The sequence below is a fragment of the Pongo pygmaeus genome, chromosome 11 (assembly GCF_028885625.2).
Source record: "Pongo pygmaeus isolate AG05252 chromosome 11, NHGRI_mPonPyg2-v2.0_pri, whole genome shotgun sequence".
Classification (NCBI taxonomy): Eukaryota; Metazoa; Chordata; class Mammalia; order Primates; family Hominidae; genus Pongo; species Pongo pygmaeus.
Window position 1 is genome coordinate 139,918,378 of NC_072384.2, and position 24,446 is coordinate 139,942,823.

Genomic DNA, 24,446 nt, shown 5'->3' on the forward strand with positions numbered 1-24,446 from the left:
TGAGGATGGAGGCTGTAACGTAACAGACATGAAACGTCCTGAAAGCTCCACGTGCAAAGTGAGTTGCTTATGCCTGCGTAAACTTCCTGTTCTTCAAAAGATATGCTGTTTTTAAAAGGGACTGACTGGCGAAAAAACCTCACACACAGGGCAGTGCCCCTTTGCCAGGTCCTGTAAACACTACCGTGTCCTGCCCTCGGCTCCTGGGGTCAGGAGCTCTCAACGAAGCTGTGACCCTTGTGCCCGGCGTGCAGACTCCGAGGGTAACTGCTTGCTTCTGAATCTCCTTAATGGGGCTTAGGAATGACACGCTGTGGACGGTGACTGTCAAGCAGAAACAAGGTCCCCTTGGGGGCTTTCTAAAGTTAGTAAATACATGTATATATAATATATATACACACACATAGGAGAACGTGAATGACTGGGCACCCAGGGTCTCTGTGGGGAGCCACATGGCCCAGCAGAGAACACACAGTGAGCATCACAGAGTCCAGCCGTCCCCTCCCCACGTCAATAGGACAGTTCCGCACTTTCTTCCAGCCGGCCTGGGGCATGCCAGGAGGCAGGGCCTGCACAGCAGGCTCTGTGTTCTTAGACAGCCTTTGCAGGGGGCAGAGGTGCCCACTGCCACGTCGGCACACACAGGAGGCTCACCACGTTTCTTCAAATGCAGATGACAAAGCAGCTTGAGTAACACGAATACGGCTACACTCATCTGAGGAATGCTGCTGTGTTTTCTAACTGCACGGCCATGACCAAGCAGTTGGGTTTTCATCCAGGCTGGTAGTCAGGTTCTGAAAGCGATGGCAGGCGCCTCGGGGCTGACACGGGGAGTCTGCTTGGCACACCTTCACCCTCGTTACATTTTCTGGACAATGGTAGGGAACATTCCTTACTCCTCTGGCCTGTCAGCTTGGCTGAGCCTGGTGCGAGTGGCTCGCTGTGGGTCTGTGGCTCCATTACTGGGGAGTCTGGGTCATCTGTGAAGCCAACAGCGTCCTGCAGGCACGGATGGCCCCGGCTTCTGCCTCTTTCTTTGTGGAAGCCACTCTGTCAGGCCTGGGATGGAGGGGCAAGAGGCTTTCAAATTTTTCCTTATTTTTGTATATTTTTATAAAAACTATTTATTTTAATGCTGAAATAAGTTCTAAAAGTTTCTAGACTTGTAGATAAATGAATAAGAACTGAGTTTGGTTTTCAATCATGTTCACATTATTTGTGATGGCGCGGCTTAGTTTCATTTAGTGGCTAAATTCTAGCCATCCCTAGACTGATGGCCACGAAACTTGTATTTCAAGTTGAAATACATTTATTTAACACACATGCACACACAATTACATGTGCATACAGGAAGCTTTAGCAAGTACTCCTCTGACCCCATTCCCTAAACACGACTGGGAACGAGGCTGCCGCTGCCCACACGGGCCCTGAATCTGACGGCATTCAAGGAGACCACGCAGGAACCGCGATAAAGAGCTGTGTAGCTACCGGCATTTCGGATGAATGCAGCGCCCCGGGCAAGCGCAGTGTCTGCGTCTCCCCAACGCTGAAATGATTCCTAGTGTCCTAGACTGCCTGGCTTCACATGAGAAACACTGTACTTAAGTAACTACTTCATCACTCAAGGTCTCAAAGAATGCTGCCCACCTCGGTCAGCCTTGCTTCTAGAAACCGAAGATTCTGGGTTTGGAGGGACCCCAGCTCTTCCCTGGGAAGTCATTTTCCTGAATAGATCTGACTCCCACTTATTTTCCTATCATTTTCCATCTTTTCATACATTTAGAAGGCAAAAAAAGTTCATCTCTCTAGTGATTCCAGGAGCTCCCTGGCCCATCCACGGGCGGGTGAGCTCCCACCCAGGTCCAGCAAGTCAGTGACTACAACAGAGGACACAGCCTTCCAATGGACACGAGGACCTCAGAGGCCACCTGGCCAGGCCCCATCCACGGATGTGTCCCTGCCCAGGTGCCAGCAAGGACTGACTAATACCTGACCCAGGGCCAAGCTACCCTGTGTCCCACACGCGGCCCGTAGAGTCATGAAATCATCCAGGCCCCAACACACTCGTTTCGTACCTTTCCCGGTCATGATGCAAAACATAAGCTGGAAAGGATGCTCTTCGCCTAAACAAGGTCAAACACAGGCACTACATCAGGCGCCCCACGTGCCCCCATGTGCTCCCTATATGCTCCCCACACTGCCCAGGTGATGGCAGAACCCAGGTCCTTGGGCGCAGAGCATCCAGGGCCCAAGGCCCACAGGGTTTTACATGGTGATAAGGGGTAGGGGGTGAATGCTAAGGGGCGAAGGCAGGACCCTACTCCAGCCAACAACTGGGACACCCTGGCCTGGTTTCCCACACACCCACGAGGAGCCAGACAGGATCGAGAGAATCTTCTGGAAGGAGCTGCAGGGATGCACAGGGGCGTTCAGGAGTGTCCAAGGAGGGCCTGAGCCTCCCGTGTGCACCTCCCCAAGGGCGCCCTGCACCCTGGGCCCAGGGTAACCCGGAAGCAGCAGGAGTCGCAGGACTACAGGGGCCACCGGCAGGGTGGGCGATGCCATCCTTCCCACTCTCGCCCTCCGGCCTTCAGCACTCTGGAGAGCCCGGAGGCCCGAGTCATCCGGATGGCCCTGTGCCCTCCAGCCCTGTGCCTGCCTTCCATCCTGGGTGCCCACGAGGGGTCTGGAAACCCTGATAAGGAGGGAGAAGAGAGCCCTGGGCACCAAGTCCAGGGCCTGGGGCAGGCTCCGTGCCCCAATGGTCATCCTCAGATGAGTGGGGGCTGTGCTCAGGACCCTCGGGGGACCATGGGCTACTTTTAGAAACAAGAGGGTGTTCTGTTTAGAAGCAGAACGCTGAGGAGCCGGAGGCTCCGACACAAGAGCGGCTCCCCGTGATGCCCAGAGGTGGCCACTGGGACCCAGGAGAGAGGGGCTTGAAGGATGGGTACCCCAAGCCGTCAAAAGATGAAGTGGCTACAAAAGGGAACCCCCCCTCCCACCACCAATCAGGGACCTGCCAGAGATACGAGGGCCCAGCGGTCACTAAGGCCTGTCTCTGCAGCTCCGTCCTCTCACCTAGATAAAGGGAGTTCTCTGCTTCCTGGACCTCGCAGACTCACTAGGGACCCTAAACTTGGTTTTCCAAATAGCCAAACGACAACTCCTGCTCAAGAAAACGTGTGCGAGAGAAGCCCTCCTCACTCAGACGACGTTCTCATGACCGCACTTGGTCTAAGCAAACGCTGCTGGGATGATTTTCTTCAAGTTCTCTTTTAGAACAAGCAAAATGGAACAAGGATGTCGGAGTGTTTCATGCTTTCTTTCCAGAGGGGTTATCAACCTGAAATGCCACCCCACAGCCACTGTGGATTTGGGGACTGTCACACAACGTCCCCACGCACCCCGAGCCACATCACGTTTTGCCACTATCTCAGAATTCCTGATCCCCACCTGAAAACGGAACACAAGGCCTGGCAGCAACAGCCAGCAAAGTGTCCCCATCCCCCCCAAAGTGAGCTGCCACACAGCAACGAGTGGCCACACAACAGAGAGCTGCGAGGAGCCAAGGATGGCCCTTCCCACCCCCAACGGTGAGAGCCGGGCCCATCAAACGCCCTCTCTGGGCCTTGTCACTAGCCCTTCCTGCACCCCATCACTCACCCTCCCTGGGCCCCAGCTTCCTCATCTGTGAGATGGGGGTGGTCAGCCTGCAGGAAGCCCTCCATGACGATGAGTTATCAGCTTAGGGACAAGAGAGCTAGAGACCCGGGGGGAGTCCACTGCCTTGGGGATGCGAGGGAGCCAGGGTCCCTTTCTTCCTCATCAAGCTGGCCCCCTGGTGACACGGGACAAGAGGATAACCTGCTTGGCACTCAGCAACAGTCTTTCCTAATAAGAATTCCACACTTCTATGAGGCTGTAATCAACTTGGGAGTGAGGAGTTCCTTAGCCTCCTGTTTCCAGAGAGCCTTCTTAGCAAAGTGAGGAATCTGCAGATCTCTCTGAAAGATCAGCTACCAAAGGAAAATAACAATAATGAAGATATCGTTGGTGGAATACGTAACCTCCATCCACAGCCAGAAACTGCTTCCAGAACTACACTTCGCATCTAGGTGAGCTCGTTTTTTGTATTTCAAAAGCACAAAGATCTATGTTCATGGTGTAGTCCAGGCAGAGTGTGGTTAACAGGCCTCCGGGTGTCCCCCCTTCCAGCCCAGTGCAGGGGTTCAGCCGCTGCAGAAACTCCGAATTTGCTAACATAAAGTGCCAAGACTGCCATCCGCCAGCGCCCTCACTCCCCCGGGGTCTGTACCTATAGCAGGGGGCTCACGTTCCGAGTCCTCATTGCTCCCGGACCCAAGGGCAAGGCTGTCACAGGCGAAAGATGGGTTCCCTTTCCTCTACACCCAAACCCTCGGAAGCACGCTGCAGGCCCCTGGAGGTGGCACAATGCTCCCAGCTCCCCCAGAGGCTGAGTTCAAACATTCTAAACGGATTCTTGATAACAAGCCGCCAGCTCACTGGAAGACACTGAGCAGTTACATAACAGCACAGAAAATCCCTTACAAGTTTCTTAAAAAAGAGTTAATCGTACTGACTTGGTAGTTTACCTTCAGCCCAGACTTTCGCTTAATTCCAGAAACCGCTCCAAAGGCGTTTTTCTGAGGGCGTTCGGCGCCGTAACTCAGGAGAAACCCAAGTCCTGCTCTCCCAGCGGCCTCGCTGGGGAAGAATTCAGCCGCTCCACCCTGACATCTGGTTTCTATTTCATATCCATGTTGTCACATTACATAACAAGCAGATGATACGAGAGATCACCACAGTGTTTCGGCTCGAGAGTCGCAAAGAACGCCCAGAACACTGTTTATATTCGGGGCCATGAACGTTCACCAAACCAAATTTAGTGCAGAGGCTGCATCATTCCAGGCTGAAACCCAGCACTTACAGCAAATGCCCAAGGAAGCAAGAAGCGGGACCCCGCCTTCTCAGCCACCTCTCACTACCACTCAGCTCCACTCCTGCTTCCTTCCTCTCACTCCACATCCGAGTTAGAGGGAAATACAATTGATCTCTGGCCTGCATTTACGTCTCCTGCACCTGGCGGGAGGCTTTGGCCTTACAGACGTGCCGGAGCCCCTGCCAGCGAGGGCCAGTGAGGGGCCCAGGGAGAAGACGGAGGTCAAGTCATAGGGCCTCCACCGTGGGCAGAGCTCCGCCAGCAAGCATCTTGGGAGCTGGGGGGCCTCAAGGGAGGCAGTCCCCCCACACACCATCCCTTTCTCCTTCGCTCATCTGGGGAAGCTGTGAGGACTGGTGTTGATAAAACATTCCAACCACACACTCAGGCCATGGATTTGGCCATGCCAGCACGGAGGCCAGGAGCCCCTAGCAGAAGTGTGTTCTGGAAGCTGCCCCCTCTCATGCTGCCGCCTGGTCCCATGGGGCATGGAGGGAGGGTGGCCAGGGCGGCCCGAGCCAGCATCAGGCACAAGGCCCAAGGAGTTTCTCCAGAGCAGCCCATCCTCTTCGGTCCAGAAAAAGTCAGATTCCACAGCAGGGTTAGCCGTCCAGTTAGGGAAGACACTAAGGGGCTCTGTGCGTGGAGGTGCTCAGAATCAAACCACTAAACCCCAGGACCCCCTGCTGGGGGAATGGTCCATGGCAGTCATTCAGCCTTGGGGTGAACCGTTCTGCCCAAATGCAGGTGAGAACACAATACTTATTACTATATACAGAACTGCCAAAGCCAACATGATTAGTAGAAAAACCAACATGTCACTGACTTGGGGGTCTGGTTTGCCCCAGTTGTGGGTGGAAGCCCCAGCCGTCCCTCAAGCCTGGTCCAGAGCTCCGCAGGCAGCAGATACACAAACTCTGAGTGACAGCATTGGTGTTGAGCAGACTCTAGATTTTGCTCTCCCCCCTGAACCAAGGATAGAGTAGGTTCAACAGAAAATGGTCACAGTGTGTCTGTGAGAGAGTGTGATGTTCCTGGGGGGATGGCTGGGGCTGAGGGAAGGCCCCTCCCATGAGCCCTGCCTCCATGAGACTGCGTAGGGCAGGACTGCCAGGCAGAAAGAGCACAGCACAGGCACAAGGGTGGCCCCAGGCTGGCAGGGCTGAATGGCTTCAGGAGCTCCCTCCTCTGCCCCCCCAGGGAGTAGAGGCAATGATGCAAATATGATAAGCAAACAGAGGCCCCAAAACACAGAAAGGGCCAGGACCCTGAGGCCAACCAAGCAGACCCAAAACTGGGCCTTGGGAGCACAGGGCAGGGTCGCTGAGTGCAGAGGGGCCTCACTCAATGTCCAACACTTCCCTCCAAAACAGACATGCTGGTGAGAGGCTTCAATCCTTCCACCGGCCTGACACCTGGATCTCTGCTGCCCTGTGCCAGGTTCGCCACGTCCGACACCACCACGGCCACTGGCCATTTAAGAAAACGAACCCTGACGTTAACCTGCTTGAGCCCTAATACTAAGCCAGAGCAGCGCCACGATTCCAAAACTGCAAAGAGCGCCTTTTAAACATTCTGCTGAGATCTGCGCGGTCACGGTCTGACAGGCAGGTCTTCTTGGCTACCTGCGGTTTAATTCCAGCATTACCAGGCACCTAAAAGGCCTGTGAGCTTTTGTGGGGTCAAGCAGCATCAGCTCCACTTTACAACCCTGCAGAGTGAGATGTCAGCTCTGCAGCTCCAGGGCAGAGCCTTGCAGCCTTAGGGCCGGGGGGACGGCCTGGCCCCTTCTGAGCTCTCAGCAGCCTGAACTCCGCGTGTCCCCTGCTGTGTCACTGGCATGCTGGTCTTGCATGGCACTGATGTGTGGCACAAGCAGGCAACAAGCCCGGAGACACCCGACGCGGACCGTTAGACTGGGTAGCATTTGTTAAGCGCCGAGCAAACAGTGGATGAAGTGTCCTCAGTCGGCGTCAGCTGTCCTGATCCGCAGAACACATAACTCCTGGCACTCCTTTCCAAGCATCCGGGAAATGTAGAATCCAAGTGTTACACCATCCAGTTGAAGATGACAGATTTACAATATAAAACGGCACCCGCGACTGAGGACTTTGTAGGAATGGAGGCCGCTGTCATTATTTCATGGGTGAGGGGGAGAGGGACACTGTGACCCATGACAGGAAAGGACAGCTCAGCCCCTCCAAAATCACACACAGGGGACTCCGTTTCTCATAGAACTTCAAGTTTCTGTTCTAAGCAAACATTACAACACATTTTAAACTACATTCTGACATGAAGCTCCCATGCTTTTTAATGGCAGGTGTTACAATGACCATGGAACAGTGATGGGGCGGTGCTTCCTCACGGTGACATGGCAGGGAGAAGTCTGGACTGGAGCCAGCAGGTTCCTCGACCTAAGAGGCCTTGGGCAGCCCACGCAGCGGCTCTGGGCACTCTCCTGTGAAAGGAAGAGCTCAGAATGGGTTCCTCTAAAGGTTCCTCCCAGAGCAGGGGTTCTGCGGTTCCCTGGGGCCCTAGACTTACATGAGGAAGGGGAAACAGAGAAGAATGTCCACTAAAAGCCTTATCCAAAAATTGAAAGCCAAGAAAAATCACACCAGATCATCTCAGTTTAGACTTGAGGAACCTCGGCGCTGACATGACTGTCACCACCACAAAACACTGGACACCAAGGTGCCACCTACCACACCACAACCTGGAAGGAGGGGCAGGCGGGGGCACCCCTGGGTAGGGCAGGACACCAGGCCAGCCAGCCACCCATGCTGCAGAGGAAATGCAGCCCCTCCCAACTGAGAGACCCTCGGTACCGTCACCACAGCCTTGGTGCCAGGGCTCCTAGCGCCTGACAGGGAAGATGAGAAGGACACTGGCCGCCGCCAAGAGGCCTGCTGCTCACCCTCAACTGCACGGCAGTGGTGCTGCCAGCACCACCATCCACGGTGGCCCAGGAGCCCACACACAGGGCACGCACACACGTAGTTCCACATTAGGCCCTTTCTTCCTCCATTGTTGGAAAGAAGGCCAAAGCCAGAACATGGTGAAATTCACGAGGAAAATGTCCCCGACTGTCCTCCATTCTAAAGCAAATGCTAAGAATGGGCTGCTGGGCTTCAGGAGAAGCCAAGTCACCTTTCCTCTATGCGTCCAACGAAACGAAAACATCCACACTTGTCTTCATAAAAACGGAAAACTGCAACCGGAACAAGGTCTGTGGCGTTTCTGCCAGTGTGTCCCATGGATATGAAGTTGGTCTTCCTATGGGTCCTCCAAGGCACACCCCTCAACTGCACCGCAGCATTGAGGGCACAATGTGGTGGTGGCCCAGCTGCCATAGCGCCGGCAGACTAGCCTGGTACACGGAGAGGGGAGCCTGCTGACCGTGGGCGGGCCACGTTCCCCCAGTGTCTTCATCTGCAGAGGGAGACCCGGAGCCTCTGAAGCCTGCTCCAGCTCTGCACTGTGGGGGCGGCCGGCCAGCAGGCAGGTAATGATCTCAGGCCCCACGCTCCTCTCACTGGCTGCCGACGGGAGGCAGACGAGGTGTGGGGGGCAGCCTGCAGAGCAAGGAGTCAAGGTGGCCAGCCTGGGGCAGGGTGTGCCCCCAGCCGGGGAGCTTCACTCAGGCTTGGGCTCTGTCCCGTGCCTCCCCAGGGGCATTCCGAGGTGGCGGAGGAGGAAGCTGCGGCCCGTTATCCACCACCCAGTCTCTCCCTCTCACCAGCACACAGATGTTCTCAGCGGCAGAGCCTGGCTTCTGCCTGAATTCATTTCATATTTTTAAATATGCTCTTAATGGAAAGCAACAAAAGTACTTGACAAAATGCGCTGATGTAAATGTCCCTGCAGCAGCCAGGGACTAATTTTAGAAGGGGCTTTGAGGAGAAACCCAAGGGACACTCACTCGCTGGAAACGGCCTCCTCCCCGAAGAGTGTGAGGATCTGGATTAGAACCAAATATTCCCAGGCTGCCCACGAGCCTGCTCCTCCAATCGGGGGCTGGCCATCCCACCGAGCACTGATCTGCAGGCTGGACTCTTCCTAACCTCACGAGAGGCGATGACCGGAATCATCCCAGTTTCCCATGGCACTTCGCAAACACAGCTGGTCAGGCCCTTAGCACCTCCGGACCCCCCAATCTCCCAGACTCTCTGCTGGAAGTTAAGGACACAGAGAAAGTTTCTTATGAAAATAAGCGCCTCAAAAGAAAGCCAACGTACAGCACTGGTGACAGAAAGGAAGATTCAGAAAAGCCTTCATGCCTGGCAATACGGCACACGCACTTTCAGAGACGTCTAATTATACTCAGGGCTGAGTTGGCTGAAGAGTGAGGAATATATTCCAAAGACAGGAATTTAAGGCAGGGTGAATAGAACATGAAAGCCAGCCTGAAGCCCAGGGCCTGTCCTGGGGCAGCCACCTGCACTGCCTCTTACCACTGCACCGTCCCTGTGAGTGGGCGTGGGGAGGGGATACAGTTCCCTTGGCAGGGGAAGCCAGAAGACAGGCCTGCAAGGGACCCGTCCGGGCCTGGGCTTGATGCTGGCTAGAAGGGGTCAAATTGAGAGAGGACTCCCCTCAGAACTCATAATCCCAGACCCCTCGCAATGGTTTGGGGAGAATTCAGACAACCCATGAGGCCTGACGAGCATCCCTGGCACCTGCAAACACAGGCATGTCCCAGATGGCACCTCCCAGCACCAGGCAGAAACCTTCTCTAGAGGAACACGCTATGAACCTCAAAAAAACATCCAAGAAGGATGGACATAAAGTCACAATCAAGAACCATGGGTAGCGGCAGTAAGTCCCAGAAAGACCTCAACTGTAGGAAAATCAGGCACTGACCCAAAACACATATGAAGGACACTCGACGAAACAAGAGAGGTCATCCAGGGTCAGGCGGGAGCTAGAGGCCACCAGGTCCTGTCACTTAGTGACTGTACAAACCTGGTGGCTTCCTCAACCTCCCTGTGCCTTAGCTTCCCATCTGCCAAAGGGGGATTAGAAAAGCCCACACTCTCCCTGGAGCAAGGCTAAGGAAGAAAGGAGACAGATGTCTCAGCTGTTATTATTAATAACTATCAGAATTGTCACATGGATCTGAATGATCCAAATGGAACTTGTAGAAACAAAACTGTCATCATTAAAATTTAAAACTAAATGAGTGAGTTAACTAATCAAGTATTAATAGACAGAGCTGAAGAGAGAATTAGTGAACAGTAAAATAGCACGGAAGAAATAACCCAGGATGCAGCACATAAAGGTAAAGAGATAGAAAGCAGGAGACGTTAGAGGACTGGAAGGACAGAGGAAGATATGCTAACACACATCTGTAAACCAAAAATAAAATTCTAAGCTCTCCACCGTCTGAATGGACCCCTCCTCTCAGCCAAGGGCAATTCCAACGTTAACCTGAAAAGCTAGTTCAGGTCGTGATGGGGATGGGAAGCCAGATATGCCTCATGATACCCTCCTCCCTTTTGGAATTGCTGATAGAACAGACTCTTTAAGTCTGATGAGAAACATTTCAGTCTATTCTCTCCGAAGCCTGCTACCCGGAGGCTTCGTCTGCATGGTAAATCCTTGGTCTCCACAACCCCTTATCATAATCCAGGCATTCCTTTGTGTTGATAACTCTTTCAACCAACTGCCAATCAGAACATTTTTAAATCTACCTATAATCTGAAAGCCTCACACTTCGAGTTGTCCCGCCTTTCTGGACTGGACCAATGTTCATCTTCCCCATAATGACTGACGTCTCGTGTCTCCCTAAAAATGTATAAAACCAAGCTGTTCCCTGACCACCTTGGGCACATGTTGTCAGCACCTCCTGAGGCTGTGTCATGGGCACGTCCTTAAGCTTGGCTAAACAAACTTTTTAAATTGAGTGAGACCTGTCTTAGATACTTCTGGTTTACACAGCTAATCAGAGTCCCAGAAAGAAAGAAGAGAGATGATGGGAGAGCGACGGGCAATGCCGATGCATGAGCGCTAGAGAAACATTCAAAATGAAACCCAGCATGCCAAACCACACGCTAAAACACACCTCAAAGCCCCTACGCTTCAGAGAGCACAACAGGCATCGTCAATCCGGCAGACCAGGTGACAGTGAGAAAGTTCAGAAACAGAAGTACAGATGGAACTCCAGGGCAGGATAAAGGTGCCCATCTCAACCACTGGGACAAACAGGGATGTTTTAATAAACAGTGCTGGAGACAACTGGGTCGCCATCTGGGAAAAGATAACATTAAATCCAAACCTAACACCATACACAAGGATAAACTCCAAACGAACTGGGGATGCAAATGTAAAAAACGAAACTGTACAAGCACTCAAAGAAAACATCGTCTGGAAGTCAAGGAAGGCTTTCTAACCAGGACTGAAAATCCAGATGCAATTTAAAAAAACAGTAAGTTTGATACATGGAGGAAAAACCTTTTACGGGGTGAAAGCAGCATGAGAAAGAATGTCAAAATACAGTGGACAAACTGTGAGCAGTTACTTGCAATACACATGAAAGATAAAGGCCAAAATCCCTTCCATCAGTGGAACTCTTACAAACTGTGGGAACAGAGACCAAAAGCCTAACAGAAAAGCCAAAAGCAAAGACAGAAAAAAGGCCCTTACAAACTGAAATATCTTCATCTACCAAATCAGCAAATAAGTAATACACTCCATTCCAAAGCCCTGTGGGAATAGGCTCGCTCAGACACTACTGGCGGAAATGCAAACTGATATAAGTTTCCTACAGGAAATCTTGAGAAAAATCTAACAAAATGATATAATCTGCTTGTCTTTTGATAGAAATCACTCCATAAACCAACTCTGAAGATACAACTCAGATGGCAGGCCCGGTGACTCTCACCTGTAAATCCCAGCACTTTGGGGGGCCAAGGTGGGAAGATCACTTGAGCCCAGGAGTTTGAGAATAGCCTGAGCAACATAGCAAGACCCCATCTCTACATAAAAATTAAAGATAAAAAATTACCTAGGCATGGTGGCACGGGCCTGTAGTCCCAGCTACTTGGGAGGCTGAGGCAGGAGAATTGCTTGAGCCCACAAGGTGAAGGCTGTAGTGAGCTGTGATTGTACCACTGCCCTGTACAGTATACCAGTTGGCCCTATGTAAGAGAGTGGCTGGATGAATTCCAGAGTATATGTGGCTGTCCACAAGAATGAGCAGGAGCCTGTGGACAGACGTGGCGTGGTTTCCAGGACATGCTGCTAGGGAAGAGGAGTTCCCTATAGGACATTCTTTCTGTGCAAGAAAGTGGGCAAATTAAAGCACGCAAGGCCACCCAGGAAAGAAAGGGTAGCTCGTGGGGACAGGGTGGAAAGGACAGGGGAACAGCAGGGGTAGGGGACCCGCTTCTCTGAGTCTGGCTCCTACACAGTTCTGGCTTTTGAAACTGCAATTGGGTTTCACATAATCAAAAAGTGAAAATTAATAAAATCAAAAAGTACAAAGGGGGGAAAATTCTAAAATGAAATACAAACAGAAATAAATAACCAAACCCCATTTCAGATGAGTAACATAACCACGCTGGGGCAGCGTGGGGTGTGCATAAGAACTTGCCAAAGTGGCTTTTAGACCCGGTATCTGGACCATACGCCTTCAGCGACTGCTGGACTCTAGTTGAGGGTTTCTTTTTCACAGAGGCATAGGTTAATAATCTCTGAATATTCTGGGATTGAGACTGAACAAATAAGTAAGTACATTATGGATTCTGAGAGCTCCACATCTCGTTGTCAGAGGAGGGAGTAACAAACGTGAAAGGAGAAGGCTGGCCGATGGCCTTTGTGAGGCTGGCTGGAACTGAACTGCCATGTGTGTGGGTGGGGCCAGTGTGTGTGGGTGCAGGGGCGGATCTACGCACATCTATTCACAGCTCTGGCTGCCGAGAGCTGGTTTCTAAATAGCATTCCCCGAGAAAGGAACCAGGCCGTCTTGAGAAACAGCTGATTCCAGGGCAGGGCAGGGTGAGTACAGGAGAGATTAGGACATTCTGTATATCCAAGACAGTAAAGAAGGGCCCAAAACGGGAGGGACCTGCCAGAAATGCCAGCATGAGGGGGCTCTCATTGGCCAAACTGGAACAATTTGGGCAGCAGAATAGATATTGATAATAAAAGGTTATAACCCAGTTAATTAATTAGGAATCTATGAGTTCAAACTAATATAAGTAAACAATAAGGAAACACATAAATAAGGGGGAAAGGAAAGCCCTTTACAGTACAAAGTTAACTACAGGAGTCCACATTTCACGTTGTCCATAGGTTCTTGGAAACTGCAACTTTAAGCCAACGACAGAGGGTCCTCAAGCAATGCCAGTCCTTCAACAGTCGTTTGATTATAACACTGGTGCACTGGTGAGAAAAAAAACCTTGGTTTTGTTCTGTATTATTTCACTTAAAAGTCAGTTTCCAAGAACCTCCTGAGGTTAATGAGGGCTTCCCATCCTGAATGTAAAAAGAATGGCAGCACTAGATGACCAGTAGCCACTACCACGACAACAACAGACTCAGACAAAGAACCATCAATGCTGCTGAGACTTGCGGGTCAGTGCTCGGGGAGTAGCAGGCTGTCTGCACAGTCCCAGATTATCTCCCTACCAGATACCTGCTAATTATGCAGGAAACAATGCAACTTCACAGTGGAAACACCCGCCAGCACCACCTTCACTGAGAGGTTCCAGGCAGCATCAGCAGCAGCGAAATACCACGGCGGCCTCCAAGCCCAGCGGTATCACTGGAATCCAATCACGAGGAAACATGCCGAAATCCCAAGCTGAGAAACATTTTACAAAATAGCTGCCCCTACGCTTCCAAAATGTGAATGTCACAAAACATAAAAATGACGAGGAGACTGTCCCGGAGCAAAGGAGATTGGGAAGGACATGAGAATCGAATGCCCTGCAGGTCTGTCATCTGCTATTGATAACAAGACATCACTAGACCATCAGCAAAACATAAATAAGGCCTACAGATGAGAGAACAACACCGGCTTGCTGTTATTTTCCAATTCTACTCACTGTATGTAGCTGAAGAGTGACCACGCTTATCTGAGGCAACATGGCCTGGATTATTAGTTGGGGGAAGGCATCACATCTACCACTAACTTTCAAATGATTCTGAAAAAAAAAAAGGATGCATATAAATAAACAGTAATTCTTTGGACTATTTTTTGCTGATTTTCTTTAAGTTTGAAATTACAGCAAAATTTTAAGTTAAAAAGAAAAAAGTTAAGGAATAAAATTCCCCATTATTATTGGAAGACACTAATCTTCAGATTCAGGAAGTCCAAAAAAATATCAACAGGGGTAAGTGAAAACGCTTACAAAAAGGTAGAACACAAAGACCACAAAACACCTAGAGAGACACAACAGATTCCTGCCAAGGAACGGAACAGCTACATTGGAACTGAGTGAACCAATCACATCCTCAGAGCCCTGGGGAAGAGCAGCTGCCTCCCCAGCACTGTCTTCTGTGAAGGATCATTCAACAATGAAGGGGAAAGGAGGCAACTTGCAGAGGAACAAAAAACGGAACTTCTGCGGGAATTTCTAAAGGATATTACTTCCAGAAGAAAAGTAAGAGCAAAAAACCAGAATATCTGATATTCAACAAGAAACAGCAAGCAAGTAATATCCACATATAGGAAACTTTAAGGAGCAGTGGCCGTAGGAAGCTGTGATGATGAAGGCAGCACACGGCCGCAGCCTCCCGTTAGCTGCTGGAAGGAAGCCGTACACACCCAGATGTATCAATTCTGCAAATCATTAAGAAAACAAAACCAACAACAAACAGAAAAATGGGTGCCCCATGTCAGAAGACACTGACAGCCACAACAGGCTGGCGGTCAGGCACAGGCCAGGCGAGGGCCACCTCCCGGGACCGAGCAAGGCGCCCTGGTCAGCCTGAAGACACTGGCACTATGTGTAAGAGGGTGTGGCCGTGCTGGAGGTCACGCAGAGTTAGAAGTGGCTTACCCGTGACCCGGCACTCCCATTCCCAGGCAGGGACCTGGCAAAGGCCCAAGTTTGCGTGTGCCAGAAAACACACAAAAGAATGTCCACAACATCATGTTTGAGAGCAGCCACATCTGAACATGAATCAAAGTTGTGAAAATTCACAAAACTGAATGCAAGACACTAATGAACACCAGTCACTGACAGCTACAGGCAGAAACATGGTTCTCGAAAACAGTCCTGCCTGAAAAAGAACTCATGAAATAGAAAACATATAGCATAATTCTATTTACATAAAGTCCAAAAACATAAAACTAAAATCATATTGTTTAGGAACACGTGCATGTATGATAAAACTTTTTTTTGGAAACAACAGCATGAAAAGCAAACATGTAAATGTCCTTGTAATGGTCTCTGTCTCACAGAGCACACTGCTATTGTATTTCTTTAAATGATGCAGATAAGGTCTATGTATTAATTCTTTAACTAGAGATTTATAATTAAAATTTAAAATAAATGCGTGCGGAGGGGATAAAAAGAGAATGACTAAGGGAGCTGAGAAAGTGATAAATCACCTGTAATTCCAGCACTTTGGGAGGCCGAAGCAGGCAGATCACCTGAGGTCAGAAGTTCAAGACCAGCCTGGCCAACATGGTGAAGCCCCGTCTCTACTTAAAATACAAAAGTTAGCCAGCGTGGTGGGAGGTGCCTGTAATCCCAGCTACTTGGGAGGCTGAGGCAGGAGAATCGCTTGAACCTGGGAGGCAGAGGGTGCAGTGAGTCGAGATCACACCATTGCACTCCAGCCTGGGGAACAAGAGTGAGACTTCGTCTCAAAAAACACACAAAAAGAAAAGTGATAAATCAAACAAACAAACAAATTTAGAAGGAATTACAGAGAATGGAATGCTGATCTCCACCAGCCGGTGACAAATAACATAGGTAAATCTAAATTTGCCAAATATGGAAATAAGGAAATTGATAGGACTCTTCTGTTAAGTAAAAATATGTATTTTAATCAAAACTATTTTGCTGTTGAACTTTTCTAGCTATTAATTATTGGCAAATACAAAATACACTGATTCTAGTGGGTTTCTGATAATCTATAAAATTTTCTGAATCTTTTTGAGTCTTTTTATGTGAATTTATTTTGGTTCTTCCCATCTTAATGAAACTGCTGACATCTCAGGCCATACTGAACACATGTGCTACCGTAAGCTCAACCTCAGAACACAGATCTTGTTAAGACAAGGCCTCTACAGTTTTCCAACCATGAAAAAGATTCACTTTTGCTTTCAAATGATCCCCAACTTGTAAGAACTACATATTCTCTCCAACTTGGGTATTTTAAAATCAATTAAGAAAACTGAAATAATTATTTTATCTAATCTCTTTTATTTTTCAAAACATTCTCTCATATTTATACGATTTATACCGCTTTCCTTGTATAACAACTGTCCTGTAATAAAACCTTTGATAACGAATAACTATATAATGTACTGTTATTTTCTTTCCCTCAATATTCTATTCAGGGTCTTTAAACCTATGTTTACAAACAAAATGTGCTTATAACGTTTGCTTTATTATTGTCTCTTACAGGTTCTAAAATCAAGATACTCTGAGCTTCATAAGATTAGCTTGCGGCCAGGCGCAGTGGCTCACGCCTGTAATCCCAGCACTTTGGAAGGTGAAGGCGGACGGATCACGAGGTCAGGAGATTGAGACCATTCTGGCTAACACGGTGAAACCCCGTCTCTATTAAAAATACAAAAAATTAGCCAGGCGTGGTGGCGGGCGCCTGTAGTCCCAGCTACTCGGGAGGCTGAGGCAGGAGAATGGTGTGAACCCAGGAGACGGAGCTTGCAGTGAGCTGAGATAGCGCCACTGCACTCCAGCCTGAGCGAAAGAGCAAGACTCCATCTCAAAAAAAAAAAAAAAAAAAAAAAAAAAGATTAGCTTGCATCTTTCTGTGTTTTGAGGCAATCTTAAACAAGGTGAACGTGTGTAAATGTTGGAAAAATATTACATTATCCCTGAAGGAGTAGCAGCTTTCAACAATTACCTAACTGGGTCTTTTGTGGGGTTCTCAGAAGTTCTTCCTTTTAGTGACAACCAACTCATGCTGCTTCTTGTCAGAGTACAGGATGCTTTTCTTCTAAGGTCTGACATTTTATAGTTACTTGCTCTGGCCCAGTCAAAGCCCTCCAAAGCCCTGCCATAGAGTACAGAACATCACAGCTCCCGCCCACACCAGGACTTCCCCTAGACACTGGCTTCATCATTCTCAGGGCAGCATCTATCCCTAATGGCACATCCAGTTGTTACGGGGGAGGGTCTTCACTGCGAGTCTTCCAGGTTCTTGACATGTTGAACAAAGAATTGGACAAAACACACAAAGCAATGAAAGAATGAAGCAACGAAAGCACAGTTTTGTTTAAGCAAAAGTACCCTCCACAGAGCAGGAGCAAGCTCCACTGCAAGCTGCTCAAGAGTCCTACTTGCAAAATCTTCTGGGGGTTAAGTACCCTTTAGAGGTTTCCTATTGGTTATACCCTATGTAAATGAAGACTTGGCTCGTGACCAATCAGAGGCCAAAGTGAAGTTACACTCTATGTGAATGAAGACTTGGCCCGCAACCAATCAGGGGCTGAAGTGAAGGCTCAGCCAGCAACCAATCAGATGCTGAAGTGAAGGCTCCCTGTCTCCAGATTCTATTCTACTGCCTTGCAATGACAAGTTTAGGGGAGTAAAGCCCTACACTTCAGAGCGCAAGCTCACTGGATAAGAGTCAGTCGCTTGGCACAGCCCCTTGGGCCAGTGACTTCCTTTCTCAATGCCTCTGTTTTCTCATCTGTAAAATACGGATGATGTAAGGTTAGTAGGACCCATCCGTAGGCTGTTGTGAGGATCACAGCTGTAAATATGTAGAAAACACTTAGCAAAGTCCCTGTGCAGGGTAGACTCCATCACTGCCAGCCATATTTACCATTATGTAGTTGTTTATTTACCCATCTACTGTTTGACTTTCCCACTGGCACTGGGTGTGGCAATGGGTGGGGGCTTTTCCTGTGTGGCTCACCAGTAGATCCCAGTGCTTACAGCAGCCTGGCATGTAGCAGATGCTCACAAGAGGTGTCTTGACTGGCTGAGTGTGGACGGGAACCAGCCTAAGGAAAGTACTCTTAAGACTCTTCATCCTGCCCTGGTGTGGGTAGCCTGGGTCTGTCACTCGGCCCCACACCCAGGGCCCCACTCCTGGCTTCGATAAGCGATGTCACCAATGTCTGCCCCAGCACCTGGACAGACTCTTGTGGCCCTTCCTTCTCAGGAAGCCCAGAAAAAACTGCAGTCACTGAGACAAACCCAGTGCTGCTGCAGGGTGTCTGGAGGCATCTTGCCATAGTGGGTGGGGTGCACGTGCCACAAACGGCTCACTCTTGATGATGAGGGTGACTCACGCATGCCCCTTGTCCCCACAGTTCTGTTTCTGGGAGTTTATCCTAACAAAACAATAATGATAAGAACAATCAGCCCCAAACATAAAGACACGTGTGCAACAATGTTCACTGAGGTGTTATTTACTATACAAAAAATTTAAGTCCCATTAACAGAGGATTTTTAAGTACTGAAATATTACGGAGCTACAAAAAAATCCCACTGCTGTTCTATCGTGTATGTAATAGGTACAGGTATGGACATGGGGAGACAGAGAGGGAAAGAGAGAAAAAGAGACAGAGCTCCTGCTTGAGAATCTACAAAATGTCACCTGTGACTTTCTCTGAACTGTGTGCCTCCCAGCTAACTGTGGTCTGGCGGGGTAAAGAGGGCAATTTCCTTTCTTTCATCTTTCAGCATTGTTGGATGTTAAGTAAAGACTACATCTTAACTTTTGAAACTGGGGAAGGGGAGTATTTTCCCATTTATTTAATAAACTGCTTTCATCCAACAAAATCAAAGCAATAAATGGGGCAGATCTTCGGAGAGCCTGTGCGTGGAAGACACCATGCTGTGCTAGGTGAGAGAGGAGGCGTCTGGGAGCCCAGGCCATGCCCTCCAAGAACCTGCAGCCAGCGACTTAGGTGTGTGCGCCTGGAAAGTGCTTCTTCACGCGTGGACATGGGAGAGGTAATGCTGAATTCGTGTTTCCGCCCAATCTGGATTTGAGGAGGAAGACGCCGGTGAGAGCTCAGAAAGCATCCCCTGTCACAGGGCCCCGGGGCAGCCAGTCACACACACCTGGGGGCCTGCACAGGGAAAAAACGCCACCACTCGACCATGCAGAAGCACCACAAAAACATTCATTTTTATTTTTTCTAAAAAAAGACAAGAACATCCATTGCTGTTGAAATATTTAACTTAAGAAAGAAACAGTGCAAATTTCAGAATGAAATATATCCTCTATCGCTTCCCCTAGAATCCAGGACACAGAAAGTGCATCTGGATGGGGCCACATGCACTATGGTATGTACTGATGAAACACTGACAAAGGCTGGTGTAACTTTTAAAATGTGAAGGATTAGCACAATTGAGGGTGTGAAACTAGAAGGCAGCTGAAAAAATTAAAAAGTAACTAACGCACATAAATAAGAAATCTGGGGTCTCTGGAAAATATTTTCAAACATAGTGTACTTGGACAATCCTGGATTTGAAACCCAAATTGGACATGCAAAGGCAAAAATGTAGCCACAATTAGCTGAAAGAAACACAGCCCTGAGCCATCCTATGAGAAAACCAATCCTGCCACAACTCACCAATGCAAACTTAACATGGAGAAAGAGGTCCTCACCGCACAGTATCCCGAACAGAAAGGCTGGTGAGAGTGAAAATTAAAAGCAAGAGAACAATAGCAATTCTTAAACTCCTTCAGATAAAGTAAATAAATCCTAATCCCTGTAAAGCCTATTGCCATTATGTGTTTGCTCTCCAGGGGCCAAGCAAAGCCAAAGTGCCTGCGTGGTATGCTGTGGCTTCCTGCTCAGCAGCCCACCCGCTTCAGTGCAGCAGCCAGCGCACTCAGGACCCCCAGGCAGATACCACGCAGGACTCTGATGCAAGTGGTGACAGGGTGGTCGGGAGAGCCCCACTCACGAGTTACCACAGCTCACAGTCAGCACAACTGGGAACCCACGCTGCAGACAGCCTGTTCTCTGTCTCCTGTGGAAACCCTGGTCAGTTGTTCTTAAACTCGCCATCCCTTGGAGAGGAGGCCATAACAGAAGGGGGTGTGGATGAGGTGCTGCTGTAGGGACGCAGCAGCAGGGATGGGAGCCAACGAACAAGAGACTGAATATGGCTGCAGTGCCCTGGCTTAGGAAGAGCAGAATCTACACCGACCTGGGAAGGAAGAACAACTGCAGCTCAGACACTTCCAAACACAACTTCAGAAATGAGCAAGATCTTTCCTCTAAGACACGTGCTCTCTTACAGCAGCTAAAGGCAAGCAACATCCTCTTCAACAAATGGTGCTGAACCATCGAATCGCCACAGGCAAAGGAATGAAGTTGAACCCCTACCTCATACCATATGCAAAACTTAAGGCAGAATAGACCAATGATCTAAATATAAGAACTAGAACCATAAAACTCATAGAAGAAAACACAGGGGGGAAATCTTCATGACCTTGGATTTGGCAGTGGCTTCTTAGTTATGACATCAAAGGCCAAGCAACAAAAAACAGATTAACTGCACTTCATCAAAATGAAAAACTTCTGTGCACCACAGGACACCATCAAGAGAGTGAAATGACAACCTACAGAATAGAAGGAGATATTTGCAGATTATATATCTATAACATATGAAGTACCCCTACAACACAACAACAAAAAACAAACAACCCAATTCAAATATGGGCAAAAGACGTGAAGAGACATTTATCCAAAGAAAATATGCCAACGGCCAATAGGTACATGAAAAGATGTTCAACATCACTAATTATTAGGCAAATACAAATCAAAACCACAATAAGGTACCATTCACACTCACTAGGATGACTATTATTTCAAAATTGGAAAATAAAAAATATTGGTGCGGATGTGAAGAAATTGGAACCCTCGTACGTGGTGGGCAGGAACATAAAATGGTGCAGTGTTGTGGAAAACACTTCGGTGGTTTCTAAAAACTTAAACACAGGGCTGGGCATGGTGGCTCACGCCTGTAATCCTAGCACTTTGGGAGGCCGAGACAGGTGGATCACCTGTGGTCAGGAGTTCAAGACCAGCCTGGTCAACATGGCAAAACCCCATCTCTACTAAAAATACAAAAATTAACCGGGTGTGGTGGCGGACGTCTGTAGTCGCAGCTACTCAGGAGGCTGAAGCATGAGAGTCACTCGAACCCCAGGGGACGGAGGTTGCAGTAAGCCGAGATTGCACCACTGTACTCCAGGCTGGGCGACAGAGTGGGATGAAAAAAATAATAATAATAAATTAAGCACAAAATTATCATAGGATTCAACAATTCTGCTCCAAGGGTATATACCCAAAAGATGTGAAAGCAGGGACCAGAGACGTGTGTACACATATGTTCACAGCAGCATTAGTCCCAATGGCCAAAAAGTTAAGATGGCCCAAAGGTCCACCAAGAGATGGAATAAATAAGATGTGATGTATGCACACAATGGACTGCTCATCCTTAAAAGTTTTAGGAACCAAATTCTGACCATGCCACAATACAAGTGAACCCTGACACATTATGCCAAGTGAAAGAAGCCACGCACAAAAGGACAAATACGATACAAGTCCATTCACAGAAGGGCCCTAGAGGAGTCAGATTCACTGAGAAAGCAGAATGGTGAATGGTGGGTGCCGCAGCTAGAGGGAGGGAAACGGGATTGTTTACTAGGTATGGAGTTTCTGTTTGGGAAGATGAAAACGTTCTGGGAATGGATGGTGGTGATGGTTGCCCAACAATGGGAAAATATTTACTGCCACTGAACTGTGCGCTTAAAAATGCTTAGAATTATAAATTTATGTTATGTATATTTTACCATAATAAAAAAGGCATGATGAACAAAGAAATAAATATACATGTTGGTAGACAGAGTGAAACAACACCCAAGTGTTATTTCAAGAATTAAAAAGAAATACGTTATTTATTAAAAGAATCAGGGATTGCTTTATTAACTGATATGAAATAATCTTCAAGGCATAATAAATGGCAAAGCAAGGAGTTGGAAGAAAACAACAGATGGCAGTATGTTTTAAACTCTCTATGATTTGCTAGATACTTCTAGGGCCATGGGCATCCCAGCGAGCCAGCAGCTGGCTACTTCTCTGGTCCGAGACCCCCACATCCACCGCACCTGAGGCCTCTCTGAATGCTGACGGCAGCCTGTGGGGCAGTTCACATGCCACCCCCAAGCACACAGAGGTCACCCCTGTCATGCTGCTAAAGAGAAGTGCAAAACAGGCCCAGGGGTACCACCTTCCCAGGCCATGAGTGCAGGCACGAGAGGCACAGCCTGAGCGAGACCACATTACTCACTGGCGGTGCACCTGTTTCTGGAAAAAAACCCTGACTAGGATGATTCACCAACTGCCTTCGCTGAACAAATGTTTCAGAATCTGAGTAGCAGAGCCTCAAGGAAGCCGCAAGAGCCTGGGGTCAGAAGGCGGCAGCCTCGCCTGGCTCTGCTGGCAGCTGGGTTTCCTGGGGCACCTGGCTTTGCCCTGGGAGCCTGGCCGTACCCACCTGTGAGGGAGGGTGTGCCTTTCCCACGGGGTGGCCCAGGGCTCAGCTGAGCCAATGGCATGAATAAGGCAAGCTGGGGCCCGATGAATGTTCCTCCCCTTCCCCAGGGGCTGGGGGGCACCCCCATGCAGCTCAGAAACTGGGGCCCAGGTCCCCTGCCCTCAGAACCTGCTCTGCAGAGCCCAGGTGTCCAGCGAGTGAAACTCAGTTGTTCTGCTCCTCAGCTACAATATGGAAGTATTTTCTCAATTTTACACACAAAGTTAATTATCGTAGACAGCCTGGACTTTTTTTCATTCATGAAACTCCCTTAAATTTGGTTCATACCAAGTTTATGTGCATAGGCAGAAAACAAGTCAGAACTGCAATCTCAAAATCGGACGCTAGCCCCCAGCCAGCCAGCCCAGACTTGGCCCGGGACTGCCCTTCTGCCTACAGGGCTTTCCCAGAGAGACTGCCTGGCTCACAGGATGGGACTCAGAACCAGGGCCTGATACCCTCCCCAAAGAGTGCCTGTGCCCTGCAGGCCCTCGGAAACCCAGAGCAAGCCTAGAGACACTCTGGCCAAGTTCACGGGCATGGCCAAGCCCTGCCTGGCTCCTGGCCCACACTGCTCCCTGCAAGCTAACATCCAGCAGAGGCCCCTGGACAGGCTCTGGACAGTCTTCCTTCCCATGCTCTCCCCGCATACACACCATCCAGGGCCCTGGGGTGGCTGCCATTTCTTCTGAATGTCTGTACAGGCCCATGCCTGGCCCTGTCCACAAGGCCCCTCACTGCACATCCCTCCACATCTGCCAGTGGCTGGTCCCTGCTCTGAGCAATGTAAGCTGGATGACACCCTGAAAGCCACACATTCCCACCAACCACCTATAGCAGGGGCTGAATCAATACTTGCCAAAGGCCTGAATCAGCTCTGAAACGACTGGAGGCCCAAGTTCTTTCTTCTGGCCACTCTGGAGGAGCCCTGGCGCTGGCCCAAGTGTGCTCCCCGGTAACCCAGGACTGTGGGGAGCCCAGCTCCCAGGCTTCCGGCCTCTTCACGGGTACCCCAGATGAAAAATGTTCTACAAAAACAAGGGCAGGATGAATGTAGTCCGGGGACCTCCTGACGATCTCACACGCTGCTGAAAAGGCCTTACGATGAGGTTTGCTGTGGGCAACAGGAAGCATTCTGTAAGGCATTCTGTCCTTCAGATCTGGACAGTGAGGTACTTGCTGTCCAGCCCCTGAGTTTCCCAGACCTGAATGTAACACTGTGCAAGCCTCACACACAGGGATCTTTCTTAACCCCTACAGAATGCCCACTGGAAGGAGGCAAACACTCCCAACGAGGAAAACATCCTATCCATGAGAGTGGGGAGCTGGTGGGGGAGGAAAAAGAAACACCAAACATTTCAGGAAATAAATCACATCTGTGCCCAGCATCCTCCCCCAGCGAGCACAGCACACATCCGACCTGCCAGGCTCGGCACCTCTGAGAAAAGGACTTTGTCGGGCGCAGCCACACGCCTGACCTCTCGGGCGCCCGCTGGCCCTCTTTATCTCCAGCAGCCCAGCCCGGAGCTCAGAGGGCAGGCCAGCCCTGGCTGAGAGTCAGGAGCGGTGGAGCTGGGCTTGGTGTTTATGTCTGATCCAGACAACTGGGGGTTTATGACGATTTACTGACGCAAGAGCTCCCCGAAGCTGCATGCCAGAAATTAATCAAGGGAGGAGGAATTCTTTTTAAGAAACCACTTGGCTGCTGCGAACCTGCCTGAAAGGCTGGGAGTGTAAGCTGAGCTCCTTCCTCCAGGCCCAGGCCACCA

General features: G+C 49.5%; 1 protein-coding gene across 14 annotated transcripts in view; it reads right to left on the reverse strand.

The window, feature by feature from the left end:
* HDAC4 (histone deacetylase 4) overlaps window positions 1-24,446 on the reverse strand; it is a 356,755-nt gene that overhangs the window by 257,583 nt on the left and 74,726 nt on the right. Inside the window, exon 1 of one of the 14 annotated variants that reach the window (XM_063648202.1) lies at window positions 14,014-16,894. The exons of 12 other annotated variants lie outside the window; for them this stretch is intronic. The gene's annotated coding sequence lies outside the window, so the exon portion shown is untranslated. Of the gene's footprint in view, window positions 1-4,616; window positions 4,673-14,013; window positions 16,895-24,446 lie in introns of those variants that run through there. One more of the 14 variants, XM_054477427.2, reaches the window with a different exon arrangement.